The sequence below is a fragment of the Panulirus ornatus genome, chromosome 10 (genome assembly GCF_036320965.1).
Source record: "Panulirus ornatus isolate Po-2019 chromosome 10, ASM3632096v1, whole genome shotgun sequence".
Classification (NCBI taxonomy): Eukaryota; Metazoa; Arthropoda; class Malacostraca; order Decapoda; family Palinuridae; genus Panulirus; species Panulirus ornatus.
Window position 1 is genome coordinate 24,410,623 of NC_092233.1, and position 23,799 is coordinate 24,434,421.

The window sequence follows — 23,799 nt, forward strand, 5'->3', positions numbered from 1 at the left end:
TACATATGTATACTTATGCATATCTCTCTTTTTGAATTAGGTATTCCCAATCACCAGTCTTTTTTCAGCACACAAATCCACAAGCTCTTCATTTCCATTCACAACACTGAATACCCCATGTACCCCAATTGTACCCTCAACTGCCACATTACTCACCTTAGCATTTGAATCACCCATCACTAATACCTGGTCTCGTCAAAAACTGAAGTGAATCAAAGATGTGTAAATTAAGAGTTCCCTTTATTGTTTCAGGACTAAGGTCGTGTGCTTCAGTTATATGACATAGATATAACAGTATAAGAATTAGAACTATATATGGTATATTCCTCCTTTCTGTGATTTGTACTGATCCTGTATGGCAATGCTTCCTTGATATATTCATATTTATTTATTATACTTTATCGCTGTCTACTGCGTTAGCGAGGTAGCGCAAGGAAACAGACGAAAGAATGACCCAACCCACCCACATACACATGCATATGCACATATACATACCTATACATTTCAGTGTATACATACATATACATACACGGACATATACATATATACACATGTACATAATTCATACTTGCTGCCTTCATTCATTCCCATCGCCACTCCACCTCGTGAAATGGCAACCCTCTCCCCCCACATGTGCACGAGGTAGTGCTAGGAAAAGACAACAAAGGCCACATTCGTTCACACTCAGTCTCTAGCTGTCATATATAATGCACCGAAACCACAGCTCCCTTTCCACATCCAGGCCCCACAAAACTTTTCATGGTTTACCCCAGACGCTTCACATGCCCTGGTTCAACCCATTGACAGCATGTCGACCCCGGTATACCACGTCGTCCCAGTTCACTCTATTCCTTGCACGCCTTTCACCCTCCTGCATGTTCAGGCCCCGATCACTCAAAATCTTTCTCACTCCATCTTTCCACCTCCAATTTGGTCTCCCACTTCTCCTCGTTCCCTCCAACTCTGACACATATACCCTCTTGGTCAATCTTTCCTCACTCATTCTGTCCATGTGATCAAACCATTTCAAAACACCCTCTTCTGCTCTCTCAACCACACTCTTTATATTACCACACATCTCTCTTACCCTATTATTACTTACTCGATCAAACCATCTCCCACCACATATTGTCCTCAAACATCTCATTTCCAGCACATCCACCCTCCTGCGCACACCTCTATCCATAGCCCACGCCTCGCAACCATACAACATTGTTGGAACCACTATTCCTTCAAACAGCCATTTTGCTTTCCGAGATAATGTTCTCGACTTCCACACATTCTTCAAGGCTCCCAGAATTTTTACTCCCTCCCCCACCCTATGATTCACTTCCACTTCCATGGTTCCATCTGCTGCCAAATCCACTCCCAGATATCTAAAACACTTTACTTCCTCCAGTTTTTCTCCATTCAAACTTACCTCCCAATTGACTTGTCCCTCAACCCTACTGTACCTAATAACCTTGCTCTTATTCACATTTACTCTCAACTTTCTTCTTTCACACACTTTACCAAACTCAGTCACTAGCTTCTACAGTTTCTCACCCGAATCAGCCACCAGTGCTGTATCATCAGTGAACAACAACTAACTCACTTCCAAGCCCTCTCTTCCCCAGCAGACTGCATGTTTGCCCCTCTCTCCAAAACTCTTCCATTCACCTCCCTAACAATCCCATCCATAAACAAATTAAACAACCATGGAGACATCACACACCCCTGCTGCAAACCGATATTCACTGAGAACCAGTCACTTTCCTCTCTTCCTACTCGTACACATGCCTTACAATCTCGATAAAAACTTTTCACTGCTTCTAACAACTTGCCTCCCACACCATATATTCTTAATACCTTCCACAGAGCATCTCTATCAACTCTATCATATGCCTTCTCCAGATCCATAAATGCTACATACAAATGCATTTGCTTTTCTATTTCTCACATACATTCTTCAAAGCAAACACCTGATCCACACATCCTCTACCACTGCTGAAACCACACTGTCTTCCCCAATCTGATGCTCTGTACATGCCTTCACCCTCTCAATCAATACCCTCCCATGTAATTTGCCAGGAATACTCAACAAACTTATACCTCTGTAATCTGAACACTCACCTTTATCCCCTTTGCCTTTGTACAATGGCACTATGCATGCATTCCACCAATCCTCAGGCACCTCATCATGAGCCAAACATACATTAGATATCCTTACCAACCAGTTAACGACACAGTCACCCCCCTTTTTAATAAATTCCACTGCAATACCATCCATACCCGCTGCCTTGCTGGCTTTCATCTTCCGCAAAGTTTTTACTACCTCTTCTTTGTTTACCAAATCATTCTCCCTAACCCTCTCACTTTGCACACCACCTCGACCAAAACACCCTGTATCTACCACTCTATCATCTAACACATTCAACAAACCTTCAAAATACTCACTCCATCTCCTTCTCACATCACCACTACTTGTTATTACCTCCCCATTAGCCCCCTTCACCGATGTTCCCAATTGTTCTCTTCCTTGATGTCAATATCATATTTTTCTATGTGCATGAAACATAGTGCATATGCTGTGTTGAAGATACTGTTTTTACACAAGTGTAACACAGTGTATGTATTTTGCATTTTCATGTTTATTGCTGTAAAGAGGAGCCACAATGACTGTTGGAAAATGCACCTTCCAATCATGCTTACCAGCCATACAGAGACAACAGGACTTGTATTATTCATTTGATATTAATCGGACCCATCCATGAAGATCCTTTTTTGATTTTATGTACTAGTAAGTTGTCTGGAAAGTGGTGACTGAGAGAGCAGTGAGATGCAGAGAGCATCGGATTAAGGTTGAACAGGAATGGTAGAGGATGTCTGGATCAGGTGTTTGCTTTGAAAAATGTGTATGAGAAATACTTAGGGAAACAGAAGGATTCATATGTTGCATTCATAGATGTTTTGTAGAGAATGTTACAGATGTATGGTGTGGGAAGAAAACTACTCAAAGCAAGAAAGAAATTTTACTAAGAGAGGAAGGCACGTGTTTGAGTAGGAAGAGATGAGAATGAGTGGTTCCAGATGAAGGTGGGTCTGCAGCAGGGATGTGTGATGTCACCATGACTGTTAAATCTGTTTGTGGATGAGTAGTGAGGGAGATGGTGGTGAAAGTTTTGGAGAAAGGGGCAGGTTTGCAATCTGCTTGGAGTTTAGGGGCCCATGAAGTGTCATTTACTGTTTTTTGATAACGCAGTGGCACAGGTAGTAAATTTGTCAGAAAATGCAGAAGCTGGTTTCTGAGTGAAAAAAGTTAATAAAAGAAAGGTTGATATTAGATGTAGCACTAGAAAGAAACAAGTTACTTGGAATGTGTGTTTGAATTAAAAGAAGTTGAGGGTAATTAGAGTGTTTTAAGTACCTGGAAATAGACATTGCAGTAAATGGAACAAGGTGACTGAAGTGAGCTACAGGGAGATTGAGTGGGTGAAGGACCTGTATGTATTGAGAAATGTGTAGAGGCGAGGGCAAAGATGAATAGGTTAGATGATATAGTATTCCTGTCGATGTTGTGGATGCGAGGTGTGGTCCTTGTATGACATAATATAAAAGAATTGTTAACTGCATGCGTGGGTATGGAAGATGGAAGGAAGAGGATACAAATGCAAGGGCTGCAGCAAAAAGTGAGGTAAGAAGGGCAATAATGAGCCTGAAGGTTGGAAAGGCACCTGGAGTGGATGAGATTACAGCTAAAATGGTAAAGTATAAGGAGAAAGTGTGATAGAGTGGATGCATCTGATATGTAATTTAGCATATTATCAGAAGGTTGTGCCTGAGGATTGGATGAAAGCTGTTATCATTCTCTTATTCAAAGGAAAAGGTGCTAAGTATGTATATAGCAGTTATAGGGGAAAAAGTGTGTCAAGTATACCAGGAAAAGCATGTGCAAGAATGTTAATTGATAGAGTGATGGAAGTGACTGAATGCAGAATAAGTGAAGAGCAAGGGGATTTTAGGAAAGGATGGGGATGTGTATCAGATTTTTGTGGTAAAGGTGACCATGGAAAAGTATTTAGGGAAAGGTAAGAAGCTGTATGCAGCTTTTATGGATCTGGAGAAAGCGTATGACAGAGTTAAGTGATTGCTTTATGGGATGTGTCAATGATATATGGGTCAGGGGTACAACTGGTGGATTGTGTGAAAGCCTTCTGTAGAGAAGCAAATGCATGTGTAAGAGTGGATGGAGAGTTGAGCAAAAGCTTTGATATACATGTAGGTATGAGGCAGGGAGTGATGGATGGAGTGATAAGAAAGATGGAAGCAAAAGTAGGTAAAAACAGATGCAGAGATGGAGTGTGCTAGTGAGATATGGTGGCTAGTGGCAAGCCTGTTTGTGGATGGTAATGTGTTGTTTGCTGAAAGTGAGGAGGAATGCAGAAGGTTGTAAGTTTGTTTTATGATGTGTGTAAGCATAGGCAATTGAAGTTAAATGCAAGTTAAAGTAAAGTAATGGTGTTTGAAAGGAAGCAGAGCGAAAGTATGGATTTTGTCAAACCACATAGAGTGAAAGAAGAAAGCGTACTAAATTGTGATTTGGATATGGGGGAGAAAGACTGGGAGTGGTGAAAGAATTTTAAGTATTTAAGAGCTGTCTTGGGTAAGTTTGGTGATATGGAAGGAGAGATAAGGGAAAAAGAAGTACAGAGTAGAAAAATCATTGGGTCCCTTAATAGAAAAATGAAGATAGAGATGTAAGTATGGAAGTGAGTTGAGGATTCAAGGACAATGTAGTCTTCCCAACCCAGACCTATGCAGCAAAAACTTGATTATGGAATGAGTCATAGGGTTCAAGGATCCAAATTGTGGAAATGAGCTATTTGAGAAGAGCATGTGGTGTGACTAGATGGAATGAAGAAAAAACCAAAGGGGTGTATGAGAGATGTGGTATGGCAGGGAATACAAATTGTAGAGTGGGTGAAACGTAATACTTTGAAATGGTTTGGGCATGTGGAAAGAATGCAAGAATGAGAGTTTATAATGAGAGCATATGATAGCACAGTTAAAAGGGTTGGTGAGAGAGGAAGACCACCTGAGACATGGGCACCACCTGAGACATGGGCAAATAGGGTGGAAGAATACTGGAGAGAGAGAAATGGAAGAATGTGGGGAATGGTGTATGGGAGGGAGGCATTTGAGGACAAGGGAAAGTGGAAACTCTTCTGCCATGGCCACCCCTTGATAGGAGTTCCTGGAGGGAACGAGCATCAGAGATATACTGTTGATAGAATAGATAAAGTTTTTTAGGTTAATGAAAAGGAAAAAGAAAAGAAGGAAAGTATTTACAATTTTTGAGGGAAGTGAAAACCTTTTCTAAAAAGTGCCAGGTTATAGCTTATTGAAACAGACATGAAATTATAGAGAGTTTTACAGCTTTGAGGTGTAGGAAAAGAAACAGTTATCAATATAGTCCACCTCGGAATTGCCAACAGCCTTACAGTAATCATGTGATGCAGCAGCTTGCCGAGTATTTTGCAGTTTAGCTAGTGCCTGGAGAACACAAGCAACCAGCTTTCAGGTGCAGAAACCAAAGTAATATGTAAATAAGGGGAAAAGTGAACCTAAGTTGCAGCATAGGGCAAGTTGGTCAAGTTTCAAAATTAACGTGGGAGGGTTGACAAGTCAGACTGCTTTCAACTTAGCTCTCCCAAGTAAGGATGCAGAGCTAGAACTGTCCTAGACATAAAAGCAGTTCTCCATACAAGGATGGATCAATCCTTTGAATAAATTGAGTAATTATTCAAGAGAAAAGAAATTTCTACATCTAAACAGGACTCCCAGTTTCTTATAGGTAGATTTAGCTATTTCCATAATGTGGGCTTTCCAAGATAGGGTAAATGTTACAGTAATACCAAATATGATCATTAGGTTAAAAGCTGAAATTACAGACCCGTCGAAGGATAGAGGATAATTGCAAAAGATGAGCAGAAACTGGATCTAGATGGTAAGAAACATAACCAGATTTTGTCTACCTTACTGAGATGTTCTGTCCAAATCTTAGTTTCTTAAGGAAGTTTTGTCAAAATAGAATGCTGATTAAGTGAGAGAAAGATGAGCAGAATTGAAGGATGTGGAGGAATGCAGTGTTGAGTCTTCAGTGTATGAGTGCATTTGGTTATTTTTAGAACACTGGAAATCATTGATGTAAAGGAGAAGTTTAAAAAGGAGATAAAGTGAAGGAGACAGAATAGAACTTTGAGGGACACTGCTGTTGATGGGAAAAGGGGGAGGGGCTGATCCATCAACAACCATGGAGATAGATTGGCTTGAGAGGAAGCAAAGTGAGGGAGACAAACCAAAAGAGGTGAGCTTAGAGATGAGACCCTGATACCACAAACTGTCAAAAGCGTTGGATATGTTGGGGGCAACTTCTTAGGATTCCCCAAAATCTTTAAGGGACCTGACCAGATTTTAGTAAGATAGGATCTCACCTTACAGAAGCCATACGGGTGATCAAGATGCCTGAGGTTATGGGAGTTGAGCAGGGGTTCAAATTCGAAGACTTTGGAAGTAGTAGATGTCAAAGCAACAGGATAATAAAGGAGTTAGAACAGTCACCCTTCTTAAGAATAGGATATACCAACACATGCCTCCAAGAGAAGGAAAAGTTCTGATTTTGAAACTGAAATGGAGCAGATGGGCAAGCACAGATGCAAGTTCAGAAGCACACTCTTCCAATACCATAAGCCTTGCTTTGTCCAGAGAGAGATGTGCTCTTTGGTCAGTTTGTAAAAAGATTATGAGGGGGTATAGTGATAAGAGGAGTATCAAGGGGTGAAGGAATGCGAGAGTCATCCAAGGCAGAGTTAGAGGAGAAACAAGAACCAGAGAGTTGCTTTGTCTGTGGGAAGGACAGCTATAGTACCATAAGAATGGAAAATTATGGAAAGGTGGAGAAACTGAATTTGTTAGTGATGCCCTTGGCTAAAGACCAGAAAGACCTATCAGTGGATGAAGAGGAGAGGTTATCACACTTCCTTTGAATAAGGAATACTTTGCCTCATGGATAACATACTTGCAATGATTACAGGAAGTAATGAATGCTGATTGGGAGTCAGAGGAAGGAGAGTTTTCCAAAACCTGTATGCCTGATCCCTTGCCTGAATGGTTGAACCAAGGATTGGAAGTAGAGGTTGTCTTGGAGGAAAAGGGGATATATGTTTCCATTCCTGCAAAATGCCTTCTGCTTTGCATTTTCTAGAAACAGGCATCACCACATAAGAGTGATTTACCCCAGGAGAGTCAAAAAAGAACTTTCGTAGGTTATTATTGTTGGAAGGACTATTAAGGGGGGAGGTATCACTGAAATAGAGTGTGGTCAGATGAATCTGGTTGGGAGTGAAATTATGTAGCAACAGTGCAAAGGATTACAGGCTAAAAACAGAACTGGAATATTAGGAAATTGGTCACAGTGATCAGGAACATGGGTGGAGTGGATGATAATTTCCTCTAGATCATTGAGAATGGAGTACAAGAGAGCTTTACCCCCACCTCACCCCACTCCTAAAAAGAAATAATCTGTATAGGAGAAATTCAACCTTTCCATTTGGAGAATCATCGAATCCCCTAGATAGATTTCTTGGCATGTGGATGAGAGGATATCACAGCACCATGGCAGGAGTGTAGATTGTTGAGGAAATATGGGAAAATAAATGCTTGAAGACAGTATGTTGGGTTAGGAGGGTTAATCGAATAAGAAATGATAGGGGCTTAAGAGAGGTGTGGTAGTAAAAGGAGTATGTATGAGACAGTTGAAGAGCATGTGCCAAAGTTGTTTGGACATACGGAGAGGATGAGTGAAGAGGGATGACTAAGAGAATATACTGATAGGGGCTTAAGAGAGGTGTGGTAGTAAAAGGAGTATGTATGAGACAGTTGAAGAGCGTGTGCCAAAATTGTTTGGACATATGGAGAGGATGAGTGAAGAGGGATTACTAAGAGAATATACATGTCAGAAGGAAAGGGAACAAGAAAAAGGGGAAAACCTAAGAGGGGATATGAGGATGAAGTGAAAAATGCTTGAAGTGCCCAAGGTCTGAACATGCCGGAGGATGCGAGATATGCAAGGGATAGAGTAAATTGGAACAATGTGGTATAAAGGTGATGCTGTCAGTGAATTGAACCAGGTCATATTAAGTGGTCAGGGCAAACCATGGGAAGATTAATGGGGCCTGTTTGTGAATTAGAAGGCAGTGGCTTTCAGTTCATTATAAATAACAGCTAGAGAAAGGATGTGTGTGAATAAGGCCATATTTTCATCTGCTACCTTGCTGATACAAGAGGTGGTGAAGTTTGAAAAAATGACAGAGGAATGTTTTGCCAGCCGTCAGCAAATTGAACTCATCACACACAGTGGTGAAGGAAGTCCAGGCTTGCTTTGGACTAATGTTTGGTTGACATGATAAAGCTCGGCTAGGTTGCTTCTCATGTTGGCTTCCCCAGAAGCAAAGGAGTTCATCAATAGGTAAAGGCAGCTGTGACTACTTACTTGGACACTTGATATCCACTCCTGTACATTGATATGAAACACAGATTCGAGAATGTCTCTGTAACAAATGAAGGGAAGAATGGCAAGTCTAAGGCATAGCGCTCATGGTAGGAAAATCTAGAGTTACATAGAATAGGTTGCATGAGTTAATAGTTGTCAAATGTTATGTTTGACAAGGAAAGATTGTATGTATGTGGACAGAATGCCTGCATTCCATGTATGTGTGAGACCGAAAGAAAAGACAGCTACTTGCATCAAAGGAGTGCAACTAGACAACCACTGAGGTGCTTGCTTATTACATGGCCATCTCTGACCCTTCCAGTACCCAGGTGGGTCGTACTAGTAATATACCTCCATGTTCACTGGGTACCTACCAACTACTATTAATTGTTCCATTTTACAAGGATAAAGAAAACGAAAGTGATACAAGGTATTTGGTAGGATCTTAACTTAAAAGGAATACTGAACCCCTCACAGGTGGAGAACAAGGTGGATTTGGAAAGGGTTGGATAGTGTAGAAATGTGTTGAAGAAAGATTTAGAAAATGCACATGGTGAAATGAGTAGGTAAAACTGTTTAGGAAGTTCCAGCTCTCTGTGGTGTTCTGGGAAGGCTTATGGAATGCTGTCAGAGTTTTTATTATGGGAATAGTGCATATGTAAGAAAAGATGGTGTATGAGAATGGAAGGTATCTTGCGGATATCAGTACTGAGAGGGATTGATTCCCTACAAACACCTTTTCTCTGGACAAGATGATTAACAGATATACATAGATGAGAAATGATGAAAGAGAAGAACAAAGGGGCTTGATTGATTATGTGGCAGTGGATGAAAGGTTGTGCTAGATGCCAGAGTTGTAAGAGGATGTCTGGAGATTCTGACCATTTTGCAGTGCTTGTGTTAGTAAGGATCAAGGAGAAGTGGAGGTATGGCATAAGGAAGAATGGAGGGGTGAAAGTGTGGGCAATGCAAGGAGGAATATAAAAGAAGGATGGCAGATTGTTTAGATGAAAATGCAGTAAGTGTAGGGCTGCAGTCATATGTGAATGAGGTTTTTAAAATGTTTAGAGAAATAATAGTAAAGATTGCAGAATTAGTAGTTGGATGCAGGATTGTGAGATAATAGAACTGGAAATGCATGGTGGACAGATGAGATTGAAAATGGTTCAGAAGAGAAGAAAGGCATGTGGTAGATTGCTTGAAAGGAATGTACCAGTGGAAGTTCAGCTGAGGGGGAGGGATGACTATGTGTCAGGAAAGTGTTAAAAGGCTGATAGAGGAAATCAAAGAGTAAATAAAAATTTTGGAAGAAAGTGAGTGAATTGTTTTGGGAAAATAGGAAATTGCACTGGAAGGAGAAAAAGGAAAGAGGTAGATGTAAGATGTAGAGTGGGAATTAAAAGAGTTGCTGAATCAGAAGGATGAAATATTGTACTGGAGTTGCCCTCTGCGAGTAGCCTATTAAGGGTGAGGCATTAAAGGCTAAGAAACGGCACTGGGGTTCACCATTTATGAAGACCCTTTTTGCCATTGCCTCCTTGAGGAAATTCCCAGAGGAAATGTGTGTCAGAGATATAGATAATTAGAAAGGAGGAAGTGAAAGGAAGATGGAAGGAGTATTTTGAAGAACTGATTAATGTTGGAGAAGGTGAAGCAGCGGTTGTTACATGTGTGGGGTTGGAGGATGGAAGGAAAAGGATAGAAGTACAGTGGCCTATCGCAAGGAGGGAGATTTTTTCTTTAGAAGTTACCTGTTTACTTGTTGTTTTGATTTGATTATGTGGAATTTATAAAAAGAGTGGAGTATTACTGAAGGGAAGTAAATTGGGGAAGAATGCATTGAATAGTGTATGTGAGGGAGGCATGTAAGGACAAGGATAAGTGGAGACTCTTTTACCATGGCCACCCCTTTGATGGGAGGTCCTGAAGGAAATGGGCATTGGAGATATAGATAGATATAAGGTGCTAGAATCTTATAGTTTATTCATCACTCTTCTTTTTATCTAGGACTTTTTCCACTAAATATCTAAGTGTACACCATTCGTCCATTTGTAAACTTATCATATTCTTCACCTTTATGGGGTTCACTTAATCCTCTTAATGCAATTATTCACTATTCTCTCATATACCTTGCCAGCTATGCTCACTTTACTACCTTAATGCAGCAAAATAGCCTTTGTCCAGCCATCTGGTAGACATCTACCATTCCATGTTTCCTTATACAGTTTTGAGATCCACTCAAAATTGATGTCACTTCCATTCCATTTTATTGTATTACAAAGTAATTTCCTCCCCACACATGCCAGCTACTCTCCCTCACACTTGTTTTTAGTGTATGCATGGTAAAATTTCTAAATTTCTTTTCATACTTGTTTGCCATTACCTGTAATACCAATGTAGCACCAGGAACATATAAAGAAAAGGCCTTATTCACTCATCCATTCTCTAGCTGTCATGTGAAATGCACTGAAACAGCAACCCCCTAACCGCAACCTGGCTTCATGAATCTTTCCTTGGTTTTCCCCATTTGCTTCATGTGCTTTGGTTTGGTCTCTTAACAGCATTTTTCCTCCTATATGTCACATCAGTCCAATTCTCTCTGTCCCATACATACCTTTCACCCTTTTGCATGTTCAGGCCCCTGAGCACTCAGAATCTTATTCACATACTTTCTTTCATCTCCAGTTCAGTTTCCCCTACCTCTGAGACACATATCCTTTTTGTCAACTTCTTGCTTATGCTCTCCATATGTCCAAACTATTTTGGCTCGTAAACATACTCATCTTATTACCACATCTCTTTCTTGCCTAATCATTATTTACTTGATCAACCCTTCTGACATCATATATTGTCCATATACATTTCATTTCCAACATATTCACCCATTCATGTTATTTGCCACTTATGGTACTTTTGTGAGCATGAGTGGAGCTTGAGACTAAGTTCAAGATAAAAGAAAGAAGCCAGACTTACAGTATCAGATTCTCTCTTTCATCACACTGTATGTCTTGAATGTAGTATAATATTTTCTTCATATAGTCATGTTATTCATCACCATTGCTGTGCCTGAGAATGAAGTGAATAGAATGTGAAACCAAAGTAATGGAAATATACAACATCTCTACCTTCTTTCTTAGTTTGAACTTAAGATGTCTTAACAACTCTCCCTTCTGTCTTTAACTCAGAAGCAGACAAGGCCTAAACTAAAAGTAGTTTTGAGTAAAGGTACTTTTTGAATATTTTTTCTTATTTTTGAGTGATAGTCTGTCATTTTATTGATTTATTTTGTAGTCTGTCATTTTATCGATTTATTTTGTAAGCAGGGATGAATATGAAAGTCATTACTACTGGCTTGGGATTAACCTCCTCATCTTTATCATTACATAATGCATGTGCAGCCTTTACTGTAACTTTAAACATCTCATACTTGAATTTTGCAAGCAGTAATCTCAGAGTTACACACTTGCAATGAACTACCTTTTTAAACCACACAACCTTATCATCATTTAAGTCCATTTGACCCTAAGGTCCCATTACTTCTTATCCTTTGTCATTTGTAAACCAATTTGATTTTTGTTTTACTGTCCTCTTGCACAACATTTATTACTTTCATATTCTTCTCACCCTTACAAACTTGCATTCTTGTCAAAAGCAGTTGTTAGTATGGGGCTTTTCCCCTGGGGCCCTATGCATCTTCTTTGGGAATGTTTTAAAAACTGTGGTCCTCAACCCCTACTTTACAGACTAGCAAATGGATAGGATAGCAAACTCCTTGTGGTAGTTTCCTCTGCTGGAATTTCCATTAAACATTTTGAAGTCTGATATCTTCTGGAATAATATTTTTTTCTATGGAGTTTGTATGTACAATCAATTTCTACTGCTCAAATTTTAAAGCTTTTTGTTTATTTATGGGGGCTGTTTCTCTTTTTTTATGAGTTTAACACTGATATATTTGTCTTCATGTTGCAGGCATGACTGGAACATTGACATTCATTATAATTCTAAGTGGCGTACAACCTCCTTCAAACACCTGGCCACAAATCAGTCTAACGGTACAGTGCATGTCAAAGCTCATTTTAACTATGATCCTGAGAAGGATTTGTATATACCTTGCAGTTTAGTAACCAAGTCAGATTTTATGGTAACTCTGCATTAGATACATGTACTGGAAAGACATAGCCTTTAAATGTTTGAGTTATTATGCTGTCCAGCTGGACATCAATTAAGTGTGGGTAACAAAAGATGAAATTTCACCTTCCACTTACCTCCACCCCATAGGTTTATCTGTTCAGGAGCTGCAATACATTTTCAGCAAGTAGTGAACTGCCTTAAGAGAACTATCAGCCTCATCAAATGGCACACTTCTTAAGCATATAACACTGAACATAGTTACATACCATCATTATAACACTGACTTCATTCCCTTGTGATTCATATAGAACACATGGCATTGTAGGTGGGTTAACAAGATATATTACAAGTACCATAAATGATACTTACTGGGAGGAGAGGTAGAGCAGAAAGAGATGGACTAATGTAATGAGATATTTGACTATAGCAAGGAATGGTCGAGATGATATTAGAAGAATGATGGGGATTGATTACAATGAAAGCATTTTGTGTATGAAAATATGAATGGAAATCTTGATCTCAGTTGATAAATCAGCATAGTGTGCAGTGAAAGAGTGAGTACATTTTAAGTGCAGAAGTTCATGTTTTACTTTGATGCTCTGGACATAGGTTGTTGATGTAAAAAGAAAATGAGTTGGGGAGTAAAGAGCAGTGTTGCAGAGGCTGTGAACATGATCCACCATTGAATTGGGAACAAAGTGATGATAGCAGATAAATGATCATTATTATACTATCCTAGACCCCCTTGTATGGGGTTCCTGCAGGCTGTGCAGCAGTGGGGCAAGTATAGACTCTTTTGGAGCAAGAAGGACCTGAATGACACTACTCCATTGCCAATAATACATTCTCACCAAATATGACTTCTCACTTCCAATGTAACTAATTGTAGGAGGTTTCTGGTAACACTGATAGATAAATAGATTCTTATAACTATTCCTACTCCTTTTACCGTTATATGGTGGAACAGTCGCATAACTTTTCCAGTGATATGGCACAGCTTTCACCATGCTGCCTCTCACACTTTCAAAGCTACTTAATAGCTATTTTCCCATTACTCTTCACAGTTTCACCTAGCACTTCATATATGTACCAAGATTTTGTGTTCTTCACTTGCCATATTATTCTCTTCTCACCTCCACAGCTGTCCTTTTCTAGTCTTTCATATATATTTTTCATTCTTATAATATCCAGGTTTGTTGCACCAATAGCTACATCTTTAATAAAATGAGTCTCAAATATGAAGCAACAGTAACGTTTTAGTAAATTTACGATGCTGTTATTTTCATCTGCTCTTAGTGATAACATTACAGAAACTTTTTGATATAGCTTGGTACATTTTGATATATTGTGATCATTTATTTATTTTGTTTATTTTGCTTTATCGCTGTCTCCCGCGTTTGTGAGGTAGCGCAAGGAAACAGACGAAAGAAATGGCCAAACCCACCCCCATACACATGTATATACATACACGTCCCCACACGCAAATATACATACCCATACATCTCAATGTACACATATATATACACACACAGACATATACATATATACACATGCACACAATTTACACTGTCTGCCTTTATTCATTCCCATTGCCACCTCGCCACACATGGAATAACATCCCCCTCCCCCCTCATGTGTGCGAGGTAGCGCTAGGAAAAGACAACGAAGGCCTCATTCGTTCCCACTCAGTCTCTAGCTGTCATGCAATAATGCCCGAAACCACAGCACCCTTTCCACATCCAGGCTCCACAGAACTTTCCATGGTTTACCCCAGACACTTCACGTGCCCTGATCCAATCCATTGACAGCACGTCGACCCCAGTATACCACATTGATCCAATTCACTCTATTCCTTGCCCTGCCTTTCACCCTCCTGCATGTTCAGGCCCCGATCACTCAAAATCTTTTTCACTCCATCTTTCCACCTCCAATTTGGTCTCCCACTTCTCCTCGTTCTCTCCACCTCCGACACATATATCCTCTTGGTCAATCTTTCCTCACTCATTCTCTCCATGTGCCCAAACCATTTCAAAACACCCTCTTCTGCTCTCTCAACCACGCTCTTCTAATTTCCACACATCTCTCTTACCCTTACATTACTTACTCGATCAAACCACTTCACACCACATATTGTCCTCAAACATCTCATTTCCAGCACATCCACCCTCCTGCGCACAACCCTCGCAACCATACACCATTGTTGGAACCACTATTCCTTCAAACATACCCATTTTTGCTTTCCGAGATAATGTTCTCGACTTCCACACATTCTTCAACGCTCCCAGAATTTTCGCCCCCTCCCCCACCCTATGATTCACTTCCGCTTCCATGGTTCCATCCGCTGCCAAATCCACCCCCAGATATCTAAAACACTTTACTTCCTCCAGTTTTTCTCCATTCAAACTTACCTCCCAATTGACTTGACCCTCAACCCTACTGTACCTAATAACCTTGCTCTTATTCACATTTACTCTTAACTTTCTTCTTTCACACACTTAACCAAACTCAGTCACCAGCTTCTGCAGTTTCTCACATGAATCAGCCACCAGCGCTGTATCATCAGCAAACAACAACTGACTCACTTCCCAAGCTCTCTCATCCCCAGCAGACTGCATACTTGCCCCTCTTTCCAAAACTCTTGCATTCACCTCCCTAACAATCCCATCCATAAACAAATTAAACAACCATGGAGACATCACACACCCCTGCCGCAAACCTACACTCACTAAGAACCAATCACTTTCCTCTCTTCCTACACGTACACATGCCTTATATCCTCGATAAAAACTTTTCACTGCTTCTAACAACTTGCCTCCCACACCATATATTCTTAGTACCTTCCACAGAGCATCTCTATCAACTCTATCATATGCCTTCTCCAGATCCATAAATGCTACATACAAATCCATTTGCTTTTCTAAGTATTTCTCACATACATTCTTCAAAGCAAACACCTGATCCACACATCCTCTACCACTTCTGAAACCACACTGCTCTTCCCCAGTCTGATGCTCTGTACATGCCTTCACCCTCTCAATCAATACCCTCCCATATAATTTACCAGGAATACTCAACAAACTTATACCTCTGTAATTTGAGCACTCGCTCTTATCCCCTTTGCCTTTATACAATGGCACTATGCACGCATTCCGCCAATCCTCAGGCACCTCACCATGAATCATACATACATTAAATAACCTTACCAACCAGTCAACAATACAGTCACCCCCTTTTTTAATAAATTCCACTGCAATACCATCTAAAGCTGCTGCCTTGCTGGCTTTCATCTTCCGCAAAGCTTTTACTACCTCTTCTCTGTTTACCAAATCATTTTCCCTAACCCTCTCACTATCACCCCTATATACCATGTTGATCCAGTCAACAATACAGTCACCCCCTTTTTTAATAAATTCCACTGCAATACCATCCAAACCTGCTGCCTTGCTGGCTTTCATCTTCCGCAAAGCTTTTACTACCTCTTCTCTGTTTACCAAATCATTTTCCCTAACCCTTTCACTATCACCCCTATATACCATGTTGATCCATTTCATTCTGTACCATGCATGCTGCTTACCATCTTGAATATTCAGGCCCTAACACCCCAAAGCCTTCTTCATTCCATCCTTCCATCTTTTTCTTGATATATGTGCAGTAATGGGGCCCCTTTCTTCCTCAGTTTCTGACATGTAGACACTCTTGGTTAGCCTTTCTTCACTTATACTCTCCATATGTTTGAACCAGTACAGCATGTCTTAGCTTTATCAGTCAGACTGCACTTACTACCACACCTTATGCTGGACACAGTCCTCTTCCTTTCTTCTGCATTCTAGGCCCTTACAACACTGTTGAAAGTAGTAGTGACCTCTCCTTCCACATTCTCCTAAATAGACCTTGGACCTTGCCCACTCTTCCACTCTATTACTCATTTCAGACTCCATGATTACACCAGCTGTTATATCCACTCCCTGATAGCTAAATTACTTCACTTTCTCTAGGTCCTCCCATTTATACTACTGTTGCACCTCATTACCTTACTATTTTTACACTTACCCAGTGTTCTCTTCTCATTTACTCTTCCAAACTGTCAAGAGTTTTGGAGTTTCTAACTCAAGTGGTTATGTCATTTGCAAACAGTATGTGACTAACTTCCCATGTTCTGCCACACCTAGCAGAATGTAGACCTGCTCCTCACTCTAACTCTTGCATTTATCTTCCTCACAACCCTGTCTATTATAATTATATAACCCTAATATGGAGGGGCTCTATCATCTTAAACACTGCACTATATAATTAGTAGCATTGGAAAGGATGGACTTTTTAAAGATTAAGAAGACAAGATTGTGATCTAGTGATACTGTACAACCTTGCTGATGGTGCCTTTTCACTTGCAGTGTAACCAAAAGCAAGCAGATTCTGATAACACCCTACTCTATCCATGAACACACTGACATCTCACATTCTTGATTCAGACTTGTCTTTATCAGGATCTTCCACCCTCCTCCTTTCCTGCTCTTACATATACCTGTAATCTGCTGAAGAAAATTCATCACAGCATTTAGTAAATTTCCATTTGCCCCATGTAATCGTGACACTTTCCTCAAGGCCTAACAGTCAACCTTATAACACATTTTCTCCAGATCCATAAATGCTACAAACTGAAGACACACTTTCTCCAAGCATTCGTCACAGATTTATTAATGCAAACACCTTGTCCTAACATCTTCATTACTCATCCTTGTTCAGATGTTCTATGCAAGCTTCACCCTCTCACTCACCACTTTCCCATACACAGACGAAGAAAAGCCACATCTACTCATACCCCTTCTCTGGCTGTCATGTCTAATGCACTGAAACCACAGTTCCCTATCCACAACCAGGTCCCAACCATTCTATAGCTTAATCTGGATGCTTCTCATACCAATTCAGTTCTTTGACATGTTGACCCCAGTATACCACATCACCCCAATTCACTCTTATCTCATGCACACCTTTCATCCTACTGCATGCTTAGGCCCCGATTGCTTGAAATTCCTTTTGCTCCATCCATCCATCTCCAACTTGATTTCCCTGTTTTCCTTGTTTCTTTATCTTCTAACACATATATCCTCTTTAGCAACCTTTCCTCACTCATTCTCTCCATATGTCCAAAACATTACAGCACACCCACTTCAGCACTCCCAACTACACACATTTTATTACCGTACCTCTCTCTTACCCTTTCATCACTTATTTGATCCTATCACCTCGCACCACATATTGTCCTCAAACATTTCATTTCCAACATATCCACCATCTGCACAGTCTTATCTACAGCCCTTGCCTTTCATTCATATAATATTGTTAGGACTACAATTCCTTCAAACATAACCATTTTTGCCCTCCTAGAAAACATTTCTCTTTCCTCACATTCTTTAGTACTCCCAGAATCTTCGCCCCCTCACCTATCCTATGACTCACTTACACTTCGATGGTTCCATTTGCTGCCACATCCATTCTCATGTATCTTAGAACACTTCCCTTCCTCCAATTTTTCTCCATTCAGCCATGCAAAACCTAATAACATTGCTTTTATTCACATTTACTCTCTCTTTCCTCCTCTCACACACTCTGCAAACTCAGTCACCAACTTTTGCAGATTCTCACTCAAATCTACCACCAGTGCTGTATCATCGGCAAACAAAAATTGACTCACTTCCCAAGCCCTTTTATTCCCCATAGACTGCCTACTTGTCCCTCTCTCCAAGACTTGAATTTACCTCACTCACCACATCATCCATAAACAAATTGAACAGCAATGGTGAGATCACACATCCCTGTTGCAGACCAACCTTCACTTGGAACCATTCACTTTTTTTTTTTATACACATGCCTTGCACCTTTGATAAAAACTTTTCTTTGCTTCTAGCAGCATTTGTCCCACATTGTATATTCTTAAGATCTTCCAAGAGGCATAACTCTCAACCCCATCATATGCTTTCTTCAGATCCATAAATGCCACATAGAAATACTACTGTTTCTCTATTTTTCATACATACTCTTTATAGCAAGCAAACACCTAATCTCTACACATGCTCCATACATATATACATACATTGAAAATCCTTACCAACCAATGAACAACATAGGCACCCCTTCTTAATCAGTTCAACAGCAGTACCATCCGCTCCAGCCAGCTCAGCACATTTCATCTTATGTAAGGCTTTTACCACCCCTTCTTTCTTCACCAAACCACTCTACATGACCCTCTCATTTCACATACCACTCCATCCAAACACCCTGCATATGCCACCCTATCATCAAACACATTCAACAGTTCTTCAAAATACTCTCTCCATCTCCACACTTTATCATTACCTTTAACCACTTCCCCTTTTGCCCCCTTGAGTGATCTTCCCATTTCTTATCTTGTTTCTCACATTATTTATCTTCCAAAACTTCTTATTCACTCTAAAGTTTACCAATACTAGCTCACTCCAATTCTCATTTGCCCTCTTTTTTCAGCCCATGCACCTTCCTCGACCTCCTGCTGCTTTCTCCTAAAAGAGCAACCAAATGTTAAGTTTCATAAGCCAGGAACATTGATTACAAGACCCCAGAAACATTTCTCTTTTTCTAATTCTCTGGTAAGACCACATCTTGAATATGCAGTCCCAAAACTATACAAAAGACAAGGAAAAATTAGGGCAATTACAAAGACATGACAAAATTTATCCCATCCCTTAGAAATCTAACATATGAAGAGGCTAAAATGCTAAAACAATATTAGATAACAGCCAATACTGGCACTTACCAAGGATGGGCAAGCATGGGTCTCTGTTTACAGGGATGGGTAAGCATAGGTCATGATAGTAGATGACTGATTCCACATTGCCAAAATTTAAAAAAACAATTATGAAGCAAAATAGCCTAATGTTAGGTAATGTTGCCTGCCTTTAATGGGTTAAAAAACATAGACTTTGAGGCAACTTCATCCAAGTGTTCAAAATTTTGAACAAGCTTGATAACATAAATCACGGACGTGGGAAAAAGCTTATTTTTCTTTAGGTGTGCTGAGCACTGGAGTAAGTTACCGTCAGAAGTAATGAATGCTAAGACTATGAATACCTTCAAAAGTCATTTAGACAAATATTTTGACAGGTAACAGGGACAGTAGAAGGCTAATGTGCCGCAGCGGGGAGTCAGTGATAGCTTAAAAAACTGCCAAGTGGAATTACATTTTTTTCTCCCCATACAACCCAGTCGTGAGCCACTTAGTCTTCCTGTTGTCTGTCTTTCTCATGTAAATCCCTGACTTTTCTTTCAAGACATTTCCAAACCATTATTCCCCTTTACCCTCAAGTTTTGTTTCACTTTGAGCCAAAACATTCAGGTTTCTTTCCTCAAAAATACTTCTGTCTCTCCTCAACATATCTTAATTACATCCACATGCATATAGACGTATTTCTTGTGTATGTACTATTTCTAACAAGCTTTAGCCTGTCTTTTTAATTAAGGATGAAAAATTAATTAGACTTCAAATACAGGTATACACATTTATTTTTCGGAATCATAATTTGTTTATTATATAATGAGGCATATACGTTTCTACTTACAACAAATTAAACATAGGAAGATCATAACAGTATATACAGGAGTTACATAAATGAGGGAAAAACACCACTGAAATACTGGTTAAAATTTTATATGAGTGTATTTTCAACATTGTCTGGGTAAAATGTCAACATCACAAACCCAATTTACCAAACTTGTGCTTTTGTAGTCATCATGAGTCTTCTCTCTACAGGCTATGAATGAATATGTATAAGGAACATTCATTCTGAATAAGATGCCTGAATTTATTTACCTTTATAAAATGGGAGAGCTAGTTTCAGAAGCCTTATGAAAGTAGAAGTACTGAAGACTTTACAACACATGTTTTGGATGATATATTATTGCTGATTAACACTGCAAATAACCAGAGTTACAACTTTGATGTATTAAGGGACAACTCTGATTTAATATGGCACCTCTATGTACATTACAGACACTTACAGGGGGTCACTGGAAAGAATATGAGAGTAATGATTTAGTTTTTTGAAAACATCAATTTCCTTTTTAATATTGCACACTGCCAATAAAAACCTTCAGTTACTGAGCAATGCTTTCAACTATAATAGGATTGACTTAGTACTTTCAATCTTAACAGAATACATTTAAGAATCTGAGTTCTTTGAATAACACTGAAACATTTTTGTTAAAAACAAGTTGAAGTTGGTCTTTCTTCATTTTTAAAACTGTTGGAAGAAGGATATTCTATTTGAAAGATGCATGTTAAAAATTGGTCTTTATACTGTATCTTTTACAACTGATGGACATTTTAATATGTTCTGAGTTATATATATATATATATATATATATATATATATATATATATAAACGAAATGTAAAGAATTTTATATACATTGATTGTGTCATAGAAAATGTAGATAACAAAAGACAGTAAAAACTAGTTTAAGGGTAGGGGAGTTTTCTTTACAAGGGTAAATAACGTGTTTCTAGAGTCGGTCTAGTATCACACATACTTGAGCCACCTTAACAAAAGGTGGACTGCTTAATACTTCCTTCCACAGATCTAGTTTGTAGTTTATTGTCAGTTGATTAGATGTAATAAGCTTAAACTTCCCACCTTTTGTATATGGAGCTTTGGTCTAGATGTAATTACCTAAATTTGCAGGTCCACACAGAATTGAGGAAGGTTGAAAATACAAGTCGACTTACAGTGTCATTCTGTTACCCAATTAACTCATTTTCTTGAATATCTTCGATTAGTATTTTCACAATGGATTTTAATGTTAATGACCACTAACCATTCTCTGACACAACCATTTAGATTTTCTAATTTTTCAGTACTTTCGTGCTGCAAATTTCCAACTGACGACTCTCACATGACTGACTGTATAGCTCCCAGGTTGCCCTTCACTTTGAGACTTCCGCTGTAGTAGGAACTGTCTTGAGAGCAACACACTGGAGAAGTCTTCTGCCTTTGGCCAGAAGGAAGCGCAGGGGTATCATTTTGGCACCATAGGAGCACTAGAGTACCTAGAAAAAAAAGCACACTGTTTAGTGTATACAATTCTTTTTCCATGTAAAACTTATATAAAGGTGTTGGGACTGGAACATAACCTGTATTTTTGAATAAAACCCTACATCCATTCAACAGTGGACCAAACAAGGACACAGTGCAAGTTTGAGACAAAAATACTTCCCATGTATTCCCCACATGTCATAGAGGGCAACTAAAGGGTGTCTGGAAACCCACCCCTTCTTGTATTTTCAATTTCTAAATGAGGAACCAGGAGTCAAGCAGGGAGTGTTCATCCTCCTTGAAAGCTCAGATTGGGGTTTCTGAATGTATGTGGATGTAACCAAGATGAGAAGATAGGTAGTATGTTTGAGGATACAAACTGGGATGTTCTGGCTCTGAGTGAAAAGAAGCTCAAGGGTAAAAGGGAAGAATAGAGTGGAAAAGTCTTCGATGTAAAGTCAGGGGTTGGTGAGAGGACAAGAGCTATGGAAGGAGTAGCACTACTCTTGAAGGAGGAGTTGTGGGAGTGTGATAGAGTGTAAGGAATTAAATTCTAGAATGATGTGGGTAAAGCTGAAAGTGGACGCAGAGAGATGGGTGATTACCGGTGCATATGCACCTGGTCATGAGAAGAAAGATCACGAGAGGCAAGTGTTTTGGGAGCAGCTGAGTGAGTGAGTTGGCAGTTTTGGTGCACGAGACAGGATATTAGTGATGGGTGATTTAAATGCAAACGTGAGTAATGTGACAGTTTAAGGTATAATTGGTGTATATGGGGTATTCAGTGTTGTGAATGGAAATGGTGAAGAGCTTGTGGATTTGTGTGCTGAGATAAGACTGGTGATTGGGAATACCTGGTTAAAAAAAGAGATATATACACAAGTATACATCTGCAATAAGAGTGAGTGCTCAAATTACAGAGGTATAAGTTTGTTGAGTATTCCTGGTAAATTATATGGGAGGGTATTGATTGAGAGGGTGAAGGCAGGTACAGAGCATCAGATTGGGGAAGAGCAGTGTGGTTTCAGAAGTGGTAGAGGATGTGTGGATCAGGTGTTTGCTTTGAAGAATGTATGTGAGAAATACTTAGAAAAGCAAATGGATTTGTATGTAGCATTTATGGATCTGGAGAAGGCATATGATAGAGTTGATAGAGATGCTCTGTGGAAGGTATTAAGAATATATGGTGTGGGAGGCAAGTTGTTAGAAGCAGTGAAAAGTTTTTATCGAGGATGTAAGGCATGTGTACGTGTAGGAAGAGAGGAAAGTGATTGGTTCTCAGTGAATGTAGGTTTGCGGCAGGGGTGTGTGATGTCTCCATGGTTGTTTAATTTGTTTATGGATGGGGTTGTTAGGGAGGTAAATGCAAGAGTCTTGGAAAGAGGGGCAAGTATGAAGTCTGTTGGGGATGAGAGAGCTTGGGAAGTGAGTCAGTTGTTGTTCGCTGATGATACAGCGCTGGTGGCGGATTCATGTGAGAAACTGCAGAAGCTGGTGACGGAGTTTGGTAAAGTGTGTGGAAGAAGAAAGTTAAGAGTAAATGTGAATAAGAGCAAGGTTATTAGGTACAGTAGGGTTGAGGGTCAAGTCAATTGGGAGGTGAGTTTGAATGGAGAAAAACTGGAGGAAGTGAAGTGTTTTAGATATCTGGGAGTGGATCTGTCAGCGGATGGAACCATGGAGGCGGAAGTGGATCATAGGGTGGGGGAGGGGGCGAAAATTTTGGGAGCCTTGAAAAATGTGTGGAAGTCGAGAACATTATCTCGGAAAGCAAAAATGGGTATGTTTGAAGGAATAGTGGTTCCAACAATGTTGTATGGTTGCGAGGCGTGGGCTATGGATAGAGTTGTGCGCAGGAGGATGGAGGTGCTGGAAATGAGATGTTTGAGGACAATGTGTGGTGTGAGGTGGTTTGATCGAGTAAGTAACGTAAGGGTAAGAGAGATGTGTGGAAATAAAAAGAGCGTGGTTGAGAGAGCAGAAGAGGGTGTTTTGAAATGGTTTGGGCACATGGAGAGAATGAGTGAGGAAAGATTGACCAAGAGGATATATGTGTCGGAGGTGGAGGGAACGA

At 39.8% G+C, this 23,799-nt stretch overlaps 1 protein-coding gene and 1 long non-coding RNA gene across 3 annotated transcripts in view; one reads left to right on the forward strand and one right to left on the reverse strand.

The window, feature by feature from the left end:
- The window catches only part of LOC139750665 (uncharacterized), a 363,938-nt gene extending 350,030 nt beyond the window's left edge, over positions 1–13,908 (forward strand). For both annotated transcript variants that reach the window (XR_011713195.1, XR_011713196.1), the window contains one exon: positions 12,500–13,908. This is a non-coding gene — a long non-coding RNA (uncharacterized lncRNA). The remainder of the gene's footprint in view (positions 1–12,499) is intronic.
- Positions 13,909–20,179: 6,271 nt separating this feature from the next.
- Positions 20,180–23,799, reverse strand: part of sdt (MAGUK p55 family member stardust) — a 963,188-nt gene continuing 959,568 nt past the window's right edge. Inside the window, 1 exon segment of the mRNA XM_071665600.1 lies at positions 20,180–21,739. The gene's annotated coding sequence lies outside the window, so the exon portion shown is untranslated.